The following is a 12,026-nucleotide window of genomic DNA, read 5'->3' as shown; positions in this document are numbered from 1 at the left end:
CACTTCAGGAAACACTAAAGGGGATTAACCGACCAGATACAAAAAACACAACAAAACACAACAAAATTACAAGTAAAAGCTCCAACAAGATCACAATAAAAACAAGATTAATCTGTGACAACAAAAACAAAAAAGGGAAGAGGACAAAGATTAACAGTAACAAAGGAGATGGACTGCAGAAGCACTCATGAGATAATGTACTACAATGAATATGATATATATCCTTTTTATTATCTAATGGTAAGCACCCCTGAAAAAACCACTACAGAAACACATGGCTTAAAAAAAGACGAAACAGAGGATAGAAGTATGGAACAAACTAAAACAAATGACAGAAAAAAAAGAGAATCAAACAAGATACAGAGCTATCAGAAAGCAATATATAAAATGGCAATAGGAAACCCTCAAGTGTCAATAATTACACTAAATGTAAATGGATTGAACTCACCAATAAAAAGACACATAGTAGCAGAATGGATTAAAAAAGAAAATCCAACTGTATGCTGCCTTCAACAAACACATCTAAGCTACAAGGATAAAAACAAATTCAAAGTGAAAGGTTGGAAAATGATTCTCCAAGCAGATAACCAAAGAAAACCAGGTGTAGCCATACTCATATCTGACAATGCTGACTATAAGACAGCAAAGGTAATCAGAGACAAAGATGGTCATTTCATAATGGCTAAGGGGACACTGAATCAAGAAGACATAACAATTCTTAATATATATGCACCAAACCAAGGAGCACCAAAATATATAAGACATCTACTAACTGATCTACAACTAAAAACCGACAAAAATACAATCATACTTGGAGACCTCAATATACTGCTGACAGCTCTAGATCATACATCTAAACAGAAAATCAATAAAGAAATATGGGCCTTAAATGAAACACTAGAACAATTGGATAAGATAGACATCTACAGGACATTTCATCCTAAAACGCCAGAGTATACATTTTTCTCCAGTGTACATGGAACATTCTCAAGAATTGACCATATGTTGGGCCACAAAACTAACATCAACAAATTCAGAAAGATTGAAATTATATCAAGCATATTCTCTGACCATAAAGCTTTGAAACTAGAATTCAACTGAAAAAAAAAAAGTAAACAAACCCATAAAAATGTGGAAATTAAACAACATACTTCTAAAAAATGAGCAGGTCAAAGAAGAAATAAAAGCAGAGATTAAAAGAGATATACAGACAAATGAAAATGACAATATGACATCAGGATCAATCAGAATCTCTGGGATGCAGCAAAAGCAGTAATAAGAGGGAAGTTTATATCACTACAGATCTATATGAACAAACAAGAGAAGGCCAAGTAAACAACTTAACATCACATCTTAAGGAACTAGAAAAAGAAGAACAAAGGCAACCCAAAACCAGCAGAAGGAAATAATAAAAATCAGAGCAGAAATAAATGAAATAGAGAACAGAAAAAGTATAGAAAAAAATCAAAACAAGGAGCTGGTTCTTTGAAAAAATCAACAAAATTGACTAACCCTTGGCAAGACTCACTAAGGAAAAAAGAGAAAGGACTCATATAAACAAAATCCAAAATGTAAGAGGAGAATCACCACAGATACCATAGATATACAAAGAATTATAGCAGAATACTATGAAAAACTATATGCCACCAAATTTAACAATCTAGAAGAAATGGATAAATTCCTAGAACAATACAATTTTCCTACACTGAGTCATGAAGAAGTAGATAGCCTAAACAGACCCATAAGCAGGGAGGAAATAGAAACAACTATCAAAAACCTCCCAAAAAATAAAAGTCCAGGGCCAGACAGCTATACTAGTGAATTCTATCAAATATTCAAAGAAGACTTGGTTCCTATTCTACTCAAAGTCTTCCAAAAAATTGAAGAAGCAATACATCCAAACACATTTTATGAGGCCAACATAACCCTCATACCAAAACCTGGCAAGGACAACACAGAAAAAGAAAATTACAGACCAATATCTCTAATGAATACAGATGCTAAAATCCTAAACAAAATATTAGCAAATCAAATACAACAACACATTAAAAAAATAATTCATCATGATCAAGTGGGATTCATCCTGGAATCACAAGGATGGTTCAACATACGTAAAACAGTTAACATAATATACCATATGAACAAAACAAAGAACAAAAACCATATGATCCTATCAATAGATGCAGAAAAGGCATTCGATAAAATACATCATTTTATGTTTAAAACACTCAACAAAATGGTATATAGAAGGAAAATATCTCCACATAATAAAGGCCATTTATGACAAATGATTAGCTAACATCATAATAAATGGCAAAAAACTGAGGACTTTTCCTCTAAAATCAGGAACAAGACAAGGCTGCCCACTCTCTCTACTGTTATTCAACGTAGTATTGGAAGTTCTAGCCAGAGCAATCAGACAAGAGAAAGAAATAAAACGTATTCATATTGGGAAAGAAGAAGCAAAGGTTTTGCTTTTTGCAGATGATATGATCCTGTACATCGAAAACCCCAAAGACTCCACAAAAAGACTATTAGAAATGATAAACTAATACGGTAGGGTCATAGGATACATAATATACATAACTCTATTGCCTTCCTATATGCCAACAATAAAACATCAGAAAATGAACTAAAAAAAATAATCCCTTTTATGGTTGCAAAAAAAAAAAATACCTAGGAATAAACATAACAAAGAACGTAAAGGATCTATATAATGAAAACTACAAAGCACTGTTAAGGGAAATCGAAAAAGATACAATGAAATGGAAAAATATTCCTTGTTCTTGGATAGGAAGAATAAATATAGTCAAAATGACCATATTACCCAAAGTAATATACAAATTTAATGCAATTCCCATCAAAATTCTAATGTCATTTTTTAAAGAAATGGAACAAAAAAATCATCAGGCTTATATGGAACTATAAAAAACCCCAAATAGCCAAACTAATCCTAAGGAAAAAAGACAAAGCTGGGGGCATTACAATACCTGACTTCAAATTGTATTATAGAGCCACAATAATCAAAACAGCATGGTATTGGCAGAAAAATATACATTCAGACCAATGGAATACAATAGAGAGCCCAGAAATAAAACCACATATATATGGTCAAATACTCTTTGATAAAGGAGCCAAAAACACACAATGGAGAAAAGAAAGCCTCATCAATCAATGGTGCTGGGAAAACTGGAGAGCCACATGAAAAAGAATGAACTTTGACTACAGTTTGTCCCCTTGTACCAAAATTATAGAATACTACTCAGCCATAATAAATGATGACATTTATGGACAACATGGATGGACCTTGATAACATTATACTGAGTGAAATAAGTAAATCAGAAAAAACTAAGATTTGTATGATTCCATACGTAGGTGGGACACAAAATTGAGACTCATAGACATGGTCAAGAGTGCAGTGGTTACCAGGGGGAGGAGGGGGAGGGGAGGGGCATAAAGAAAACCAAATAGAAGGTGATGGAAGACAATTTGACTTTGGGTGATCGGTATACAACATAATCAAAATGTCAAAATGATCTGGAGATGTTTTCTCTGAATCTATGTACTCTAATTGATCAATATTACCCCGTTAAAATTAATTGTCTAAATAAAATTTAAAAAGTTAAAATGCTACTTGGTTATTAAAAATATAGGTAAATATATATGTATGCTTGGAATAGAAAAGATATTTCTAAATTTAATGCTAAAGGCAAAGGAAGGGAAGGAGGAAGGGAGGAAGGAAGGAAGGGAAGGAGAAAGGAAAAGAAAAAGAAAAAGAAAAAGAAAAAGAAAAAGAAAGAAAGAAAGAAAGAAAGAAAGAAAGAAAGAAAGAAAGAAAGGGAAAGAGAGAGAGAGAGAACAGGTCTGACTATAATTGTATTAAAATCTCTAAAGAAACTTTGGCCCTAGCCCTGGCCGGTTGGCTCAGTGGTAGAGCGTCGGCCTGGTGTGCGGAAGTCCCGGGTTCAATTCCCGGCCAGGGCACACCGGAGAAGCACCCATCTGCTTCTCCACCCCTCCCCCTCTCCTTCCTCTCTGTCTCTCTCTTCCCCTCCCACAGCCAAGGCTCCATTGGAGCAAAGTTGGCCTGGGCGCTGTGGGTGGCTCTATGGCCTCTGCCTCAAGCGCTAGAATGGCTCTGGTTGCAACAGAGCAGCGCCCCAGATGGGCAGAGCATCAGAGCATCGCCCCCTGGTGGGCATGCCGGGTGGATCCCGGTTGGGCGCATGTGGGAGTCTGTCTGACTGCCTCCCCATTTCCAACTTCAGAAAAATACCAAAAAAAGAAAAAAAAAAAAAAAAAAGAAACTTTGCCCCTGCCAACGGCTCAGGGGATAGAGTGTCAGCCTGGGTTTGATCCCTGGTTAGGGCACACAGGAGAAATGACCATCTACTTCTTTCCCTCTCCCCCTTTCTCTCCCTCTTCCCCTCCTATAGCCAGTGGCTCTAATGGTTTGAGCATCAGCCCTGGGCACTGAGGATAGCTCGGTTGGTCTGAGCACATCAGCCTCAGGTGCTAAAAATAGGTTGGTACACAAGCATTGGCCCCACACGGGGTTGATGAGTGGATACTTGTTGGGGCGCATGCAGGAGTCTGTCTCACTATCTCCCCTCCTCTCACATAAAAAAGGAAAAAAAGAAAGAAAGAAACTTAAAGATGTTCAACAAAGGAGAATATGCATGTGACATATGGTAGGCTATGTTTATGAAGCTAGTGAATTAAAATTTTTATATTTATGTTAAATTAAAATTTGTATTAAATTAATATTTAATTTTTAAATTTTAAGTTCCTTTTATGTTTATATATAAAATTTTAATGGTAAAAATATTTTGTCAGAAATATGTATCTCTAGACAATACACCTTATAGTTAGCTTGCCTTTAAGTTTTATAAACATGGTGTCATTCTATACAGAGCTCTCCATAACTTGATTTTTTCACTTAACATGATGTTTCTAAGAGTCTACTCTTTGACAGTCCATTATGGGAGTGTTCCTGTCTCCTGCCAATGGAGCTTAGGCTGATTCCAGTTGTTGCTACCAGTTGTCAGTTTTGCTAAGTTTTGTCTTTCAAGACATTTGCTCCCTTTATCAAATACATTAGTATAAATTTCTTTTTAAAAATCCCTGTTATTCTTTTATTGTCTGTAGGATATTGGCACCTTATGTTTTCTCTTGGTCAGATTTACCAGGAGTTTATCATTTTAGGGATCTTTTCAAAGGGCTTTTTTTTCCTACTGTGTGTTTTCTGTTTTACTTGTCTCTATTCTCATAAGATAATGTTGATAAACAACTGGGCACACTATGCCTGATAGAATGATAGGTGATGAGAGTACAGAGTCCACCAGGTGGATGGACAGATGGGCAGCTGTGTGGGGGTGGGGGCCAAAGACAGGAGGAGAAGGCAGGCCATCCTGCTTGAAAACCGCCCTGACCATAAACGTCTCACACTGGCTGGTGACCCTGAAGTCCCCTATGTTCCTGAGCCTCTGTCTTCTCATCCATAAAGGGCCCTGTTTGATTCTGAGGCCCAGAGTGATCCTGGGGATGAAAGCAACCAGTCAGTGAGGAAGCAGTGGGTTGGAACCTGGCTTGGCATCCTGCAGGGCTTCTGTTACCCCTGCTTCACTGAGGCTCTTTGGGCTTGAGTAAAGTGGGCATAGTGGGCATCTTGGCACAAGTCAAGCCAGCAAATGCTGGGGCAAAGCCAGGCGCATAGGGCCAGGGCGGAAGCCCCCTGGGAGGCATAGTGACGGGGACCAGAAGGGGACCAGGAAGGATGGGTGGGAAGGGAAACTGAGTCTGGAGTCCAACGTGCCATAAAACACCACCAGGTAAAGCCTTCAGCCCCAGGTGCCCCACTGTCCTTCTGACACCCCTCCCACACCGCTGCTGGCACATGTTCTGGCCCTCAGGAGGGCACAGGATGGGCAGTTGGAAGGTGGGTGGATTTCTCTTCCTAAAGATGCATCATAGTCTGCAATTTTAAAACAACTTCAACTCAAAATTCGTAGCCTGAATCAAGTTTTAAGGAAAGAGTCCAGCAAATCTAGATTATGGGAGAAGATTGATGAGGAACCTTTAAAACAATGTCAGGAAAGATGAACAGAAAATGTGGAGGGAGCCTTGTAGATGAAGAGTTTGAAAGATGCGGCCAATAGGTGGAATGCCTGACCTCTGAACTGGGTCCTGGATATAAAAATAAGAGCAGAAAGGACATTACTGGGGCCACTAGTAAAAGCTGAATATGAACTATACATGAGAAAACATTTTTGTGTTAATGTTGCTTCTTGCATCTGACATTGATGCTTTAAAAGTGGATTGAGGCTTTAAAGGAGACTGTCCTTGTTCAAAGGAGATGTTGGTGTATTTAGGGGGAGAACATGACTCTGGCAACTGAGTCTGAAATGGTTCAGCCGAACATGATTCTGGCAATTGATTCTGAAATGGTTCAGCCAAAGTGATGAGCGATGAGATAAAGCACAGGTGGCAGCTGTTACACCAGGACCACTGAGAGGGACTGGCTCCAGGGTGCGTGAACTCTTTCTCCTGGTACTCACATCCTTGAACGTGGATGGAATTCTGACTTTCCTCTAACCCAGTGGTCCCCAACCCCCGGGCCGCAGACCGGTACCAGTCCGTGGGCCATTTGGTACCGGTCCGCAGAGAAAGAATAAATAACTTACATTATTTCCATTTTATTTATACTTAAGTCTGAACGATGTTTTATTTTTTAAAAATGACCAGATTCCCTCTGTTACATCCGTCTAAGACTCACTCTTGATGCTTGTCTCATAAGTTTGACAATTATTTTAAAAATACCACAGTTTTGGCCCTGGCTGGTTGGCTCAGTGGTAGAGCGTCGGCCTGGCGTGAGGAAGTCCTGGGTTCGATTCCTGGCCACGGCACACAGGAGAGGCGCCCATCTGCTTCTCCACCCTTCCCCTTCTCCTTCCTCTCTGTCTCTCTCTTCCCCTCCCGCAGCCGAGGCTCCATTGGAGCAAAAGATGGCCCGGGCGCTGGGGATGGCTCCTTGGCCTCTGCCCCAGGCGCTAGAGTGGCTCTGGTCGCGACAGAGCGATGCCCCGGATGGGCAGAGCATCGCCCCCTGCTGGGCGTGCCGGGTGGATCCCAGTCGGGCGCATGCGGGAGTCTGTCTGAGTGCCTCCCCGTTTCCAGCTTCAGAAAAATACAAAAAAAAAACAAAAAACACCACAGTTTTTACACAAGTCACATAACTTTATGTTGTGCATTTATCTGTCCTACCCTAGAGGCCAGTCCGTGAAAATATTTTCTGACATTAAACTGGTCCGTGGCCCAAAAAAGGTTGGGGACCACTGCTCTAACCCATGGGATGTGTGGCAAGTGATGGGATGTCACTTCCAGGGTTCTATTCTATGAATAAAGTTCTATGAATAAAATTTGCTAGAAAATTTACTCTAGATTTTTTGCTGGCTTGATGGAGCAAGAGGACATGCTGGGGAAGTTATGTTGCAAGGAATAGCAATGGTTCCTAGGGAGCCGAGTGCCACCCACTGGCAAAATACTTCAGCTCAGCCCTGCAACCACAAAGAACCAAATGCTGCCAACAACCACATGAGTGGAACAGCAACCCACTCCTAGGTGAGCCTCTAAATGAGGCCCTGGCCCTGGTCAACATCAGCAAGAGCCCAGCTAAGGCATGTCTGAACTTTGGATCCACAAAAACTATGAGATCAAATATGTGTGTTGTTTTAAGTCACTAAGTTTTTAGTCACTTGTTACACAGCAATAGATGGCTAATACAACTATATTAAAACATAATATATCATGCCCAAGTGGTATCTACTTCAGAAATGCAAAGATGGCTTAATATTCATATGAACAAAGATTATGTCTTATTGTTTGCCTCATCCTCATCCTGGAGCTGATACCAGAAAATCCTTTAGTATGATTCACCTTGAAAATAGACTAAGGAGAAATATCATAGAATTATCTCCATCTCTTCAACAAAAGCAACATTTGTTCCTGATTTTAAGAAATTAATGAATTAATGGCTTGGTAGATATATATCCCCCCATTCTAAAATCAGCATCTTTCTCTATGGGAGAAGTATAGAGCCCTTTTTACTAAGGTTTGGAACAAGGTAGGATGCCCAATACATCCAGTATTCAATATTGAATTAGAAGTATTTAGCCAATTTAAATAGAGAAAGCAATTAGATGCATCAAAATCAGTAAAGAAGTAAAAACTATTTCAATTTGAAGGTGACAGAATAACTGAACTATCTAAAAAGAATCAATGATAAAACTAGCAACAAGATAAATTTAGTGAGATAGTTAAATACAATAACATATACACAGACAGTAACTAGTTACAAGGTATAATGGAAACGGAAGAAAAAAAATAATGGCAACCAACAAAATAAAATACTCATGAATAAGCTTAACAAAAAATGTAAGCAAAATTTTAAAATGCTCTTGAAAGTAGTTTTGAACACAAAGAAAGACATTCCTTATTTTTGGATAAGATGACTCAACTTCATACAAATATTAATTATCCTGAAGTCATCAATAAATTTAATCTGATCCTAACAAGACACCGGCACTAAATAGCCAGGAACAAAGAGCAGCGGGAGGAGGATCTGTCCTACTGGTTATTCAGACGAGATCGGGCGCGTTCAGGGTGGTATGGCCATAGACTTTACTGGTTATTCAAACACAGTGACGGGATCTGAGTTTAGTCTACCTCCCCTATTGCAATAGTTGTGGATAAAGTCTTCTCGCTGGTCCCTCTCATGCACAGGCACAGTGATGTTCCCGTAATTCCTACAGATGAAGAGACCGAGCTGTGAGACAGGCTAGAAAACCAGAAATAGGTCTAATTGCATTGGGATGTTTAGTGGATGAGACAGGTGCATTTCAGTCACTGAAGAAGAAGTAGAGAGAGCCTAAATCAATTGTGTTGGGATAGCAGGATAGACATTTGGAAATAGATTAAATTGGTTCTAAAAATTAAGTACAAAACCAAACAAGTATAAGGAAATGTGGGTAAAGTCATTACAATTAAGTATGAGACTTTCTAACTAGAATTCTAAATCCAGATGCAATTAAAAATGGTGTGATTAAATCAACTACACAAAAAAAGAAAGTTGTTTTTTTTTTTGTATTTTTCTGAAGCTGGAAACGGGGAGAGACAGTCAGACAGACTCCCGCATGAGCCCGACCGGGATCCACCTGGCACGCCCAGCAGGGGGTGACGCTCTGCCCACCAGGGGGCAATGCTCTGCCCCGCCGGGGCGTCGCTCCGTCACCACCAGAGCCACTCTAGCGGAGCCTCGGCTGCGAGAGGGGAAGAGAGAGACAGAGAGGAAGGAGAGGGGGAGGGGTGGAGAAGTAGGTGGGCGCTTCTCCTGTGTGCCCTGGCCAGGAATCGAACACGGGACTTCCACATGCCAAGCTAACGCTCTACCACTGAGCAAACCAGCCAGGGCCAAAAAAAGAAAGTTTTTAATGGCAAAATCCACCATATACAAAGTAAAAAAAAAAACCTGGGAGAAATATAATAAAAATAAAACACTAATATAATCTAATACAGTGTTTCCCAACGTGGGGCCCATGCCCCACAGGGGGGCAATTTGAAAATGGACTCGACACGACTTTAACTCTTTCGTCCCGGGCCATTTAAATGCAATGCTAGATATTGGTGCCAAATTTAACAAAAAATGCAATTCTTAAATAATTGCGGTAAATAATTATTAAATATAATTTCGTTTGACGAGACCAAAATATCAACTGGGTGATTGGCGTCGTCAAGTAAACTTCATCCTGGGTTCACCGCGGAGCGTGCCGTCTGCCGCGGGGAACCCCAGACATTTTAAAAACTCTCTAAACAACGCAGTTATTCTCACCTAATTGGCCCATCGCAACTTCTGTAGTGTTTCACATCATTCAGTTGGTGTTAATTTGAAATAAGTGTCAGTCAAAACTGTTGTAAAAGCTCGTTGATTTAATAAATATTCATATATATATTGTATAGATATAATTGGTAAGTATTTGATTTGATTTTTATCAATATTAAACTCTTTATTAAGTACTTCTTGCATCGGGGCTAGATAGCAAAAATATTTTATAAATATTATTGGGGCTATAATAGTGCATGCACAACAATTTTAATTTTAGAAGCATAACTTTCCAGAAAATTTTTTCAAGTAGAAAAAATATAGATACCTTTTGATTTGTGGTGGTAGTGTAGTAAATGTGTTATATATATTTAAATAAATATGAATTTTTAGTATACGTTTACTCTATGTCATATTGAATATATTTTAACACATATTTTAATATTAGTTTTTAATTGATCTTATTTTTATTATAGCCCATAGTAAAATGAGTGGTGCAAGCAAGAAAAAAACTCGTCAATATTCAGAGGAATATTTAAAATTTGGGTTCATACCCGCTGTTCACGATGAGCGGATTCCTTTTTGTCTTTTATGCCAGCAATGCTTGACCAACGAATCAATGAAACGAGGTTGTCTTGAGGCGCATTTGAAGGCGAAACATAGTGCTCATATTAATTCAGATTTGTTACTTTAAAACTTTAAAGAAAAATTTTGAAAAAAGAACAACATTAAAGTCTCTATTTACTGCTCATACTTCAACTAATAATCGTGTTCTTGAGGCTAGTTATCAAATTTCTTTATTCATCGCTAAAACTGGAGAAAATCACACTATAGGAGAGAATTTAATAAAACCGTCAATATCAGCATTTCTTAAAACGGTTCTTGAAAAAGATGACAAAGATGTAAAAGCTATGCCACTCAGTAACAATTCTGTTAGCAGAAGAATAGACGAAATGAGTGAGGATATTGAAAAACAACTTATTGAAAAGCTGAAAACAAGAAAATTCTCCTTGCAAATGGATGAATCAACTTTGAGAGACAGTGAGGCAGTATTGATAACTTACGTAAGATATATTGATAAAGGACATTTTGCTGAAGAAATGTTGTTCTTTAAAAGATTAGAAAGCACCACTACCTCCAAAGATATATATAATAAGCTAAAAAACTACTTAGATGTCAATGATATACCAATGAAAAAGATAACATCTTGTGCTGCAGATGGTGCTCCCAATATGATGGGCAAGAAAAATGGCTGCTTAAAATTGATGAAAGATGCGAATCCAGAAATGATTCTTGTGCATTGTGTTATTCATAGGGAAAACTTGGTAGCTAAAAACATCTTGCCTGTTCTGAATGAAGTATTACATACAGTAATAAAGTGTGTTAATGCTATTAGAGCTAGTGCCAAATGTGAGTGTCTTTTCAAGCTATTTTGTGAAGAACAAAATGAAGACCATGTGAGACTTTTACTTCATACTGAAGTAAGATGGCTATCGAAAGAAAACTGTTTGAAAAGATTTATGGACTGTTTGATACTCTTAGTGATTTTTTAAGCGACAAACCTGAAATGAAGTATCTGTTAACAATAGATGGTAAAGCATTTGTGAGTTATTTAACCGATATCTTTGAAAAACTAAATATATTAAATAAGCAACTTCAAGGAACAAATAAAACTCTTGTCGATGCAAAAGCAAAGATATTTGGTTTCATTACCAATATTGAGTTATGTCAGAAACATATTAACAACAAAAACTTTAAACAGTTTCATTGGCTCCAAAAATGTGAAGTAACTGATACTGCTTTACTTGTTATTGTCAGTCATTTGAATATTCTATCAGCTGATTTAAAAGAAAGATTTTCTGATTTAAAACAAATTGATTTCCCAACATGGATGATGCAGCCAATGTTAGTGGATTTGTCTGATATATCAAATATGCAGTATCAAGAAGAACTCGCAGAATTGCAAAACGATGAGTCAGTTAAAACTTTATTTAATATCAAAGGAGCGATGGCATGGCTTTGTGAGGAAACAGAAATCAAATACCCAAATTCAACCAAATGTGCAAGAAAACTATTGCTACCGTTTCCATCTTCATTTTTAGCTGAATGTGGATTTAGTGCTGTAAATGATTTACTGGTAAAAAAAGA

At 38.1% G+C, this 12,026-nt stretch overlaps 1 non-coding gene across 1 annotated transcript; it reads left to right on the top strand.

Annotated features, from left to right (window-relative positions):
• The first annotated feature begins 3,909 nt into the window (after positions 1 to 3,909).
• Positions 3,910 to 3,985, top strand: TRNAT-GGU (transfer RNA threonine (anticodon GGU)). Its single transcript has one exon. It is a non-coding gene; the product is annotated as a tRNA-Thr (tRNA).
• The last annotated feature ends 8,041 nt before the right edge of the window (positions 3,986 to 12,026 follow it).

This window comes from Saccopteryx leptura, chromosome 6, assembly GCF_036850995.1.
Source record: "Saccopteryx leptura isolate mSacLep1 chromosome 6, mSacLep1_pri_phased_curated, whole genome shotgun sequence".
Taxonomy (NCBI): domain Eukaryota; kingdom Metazoa; phylum Chordata; class Mammalia; order Chiroptera; family Emballonuridae; genus Saccopteryx; species Saccopteryx leptura.
The sequence above is the reverse complement of the archived record's forward strand: the minus strand, read 5'-3'. Positions and strand labels throughout refer to the sequence as shown.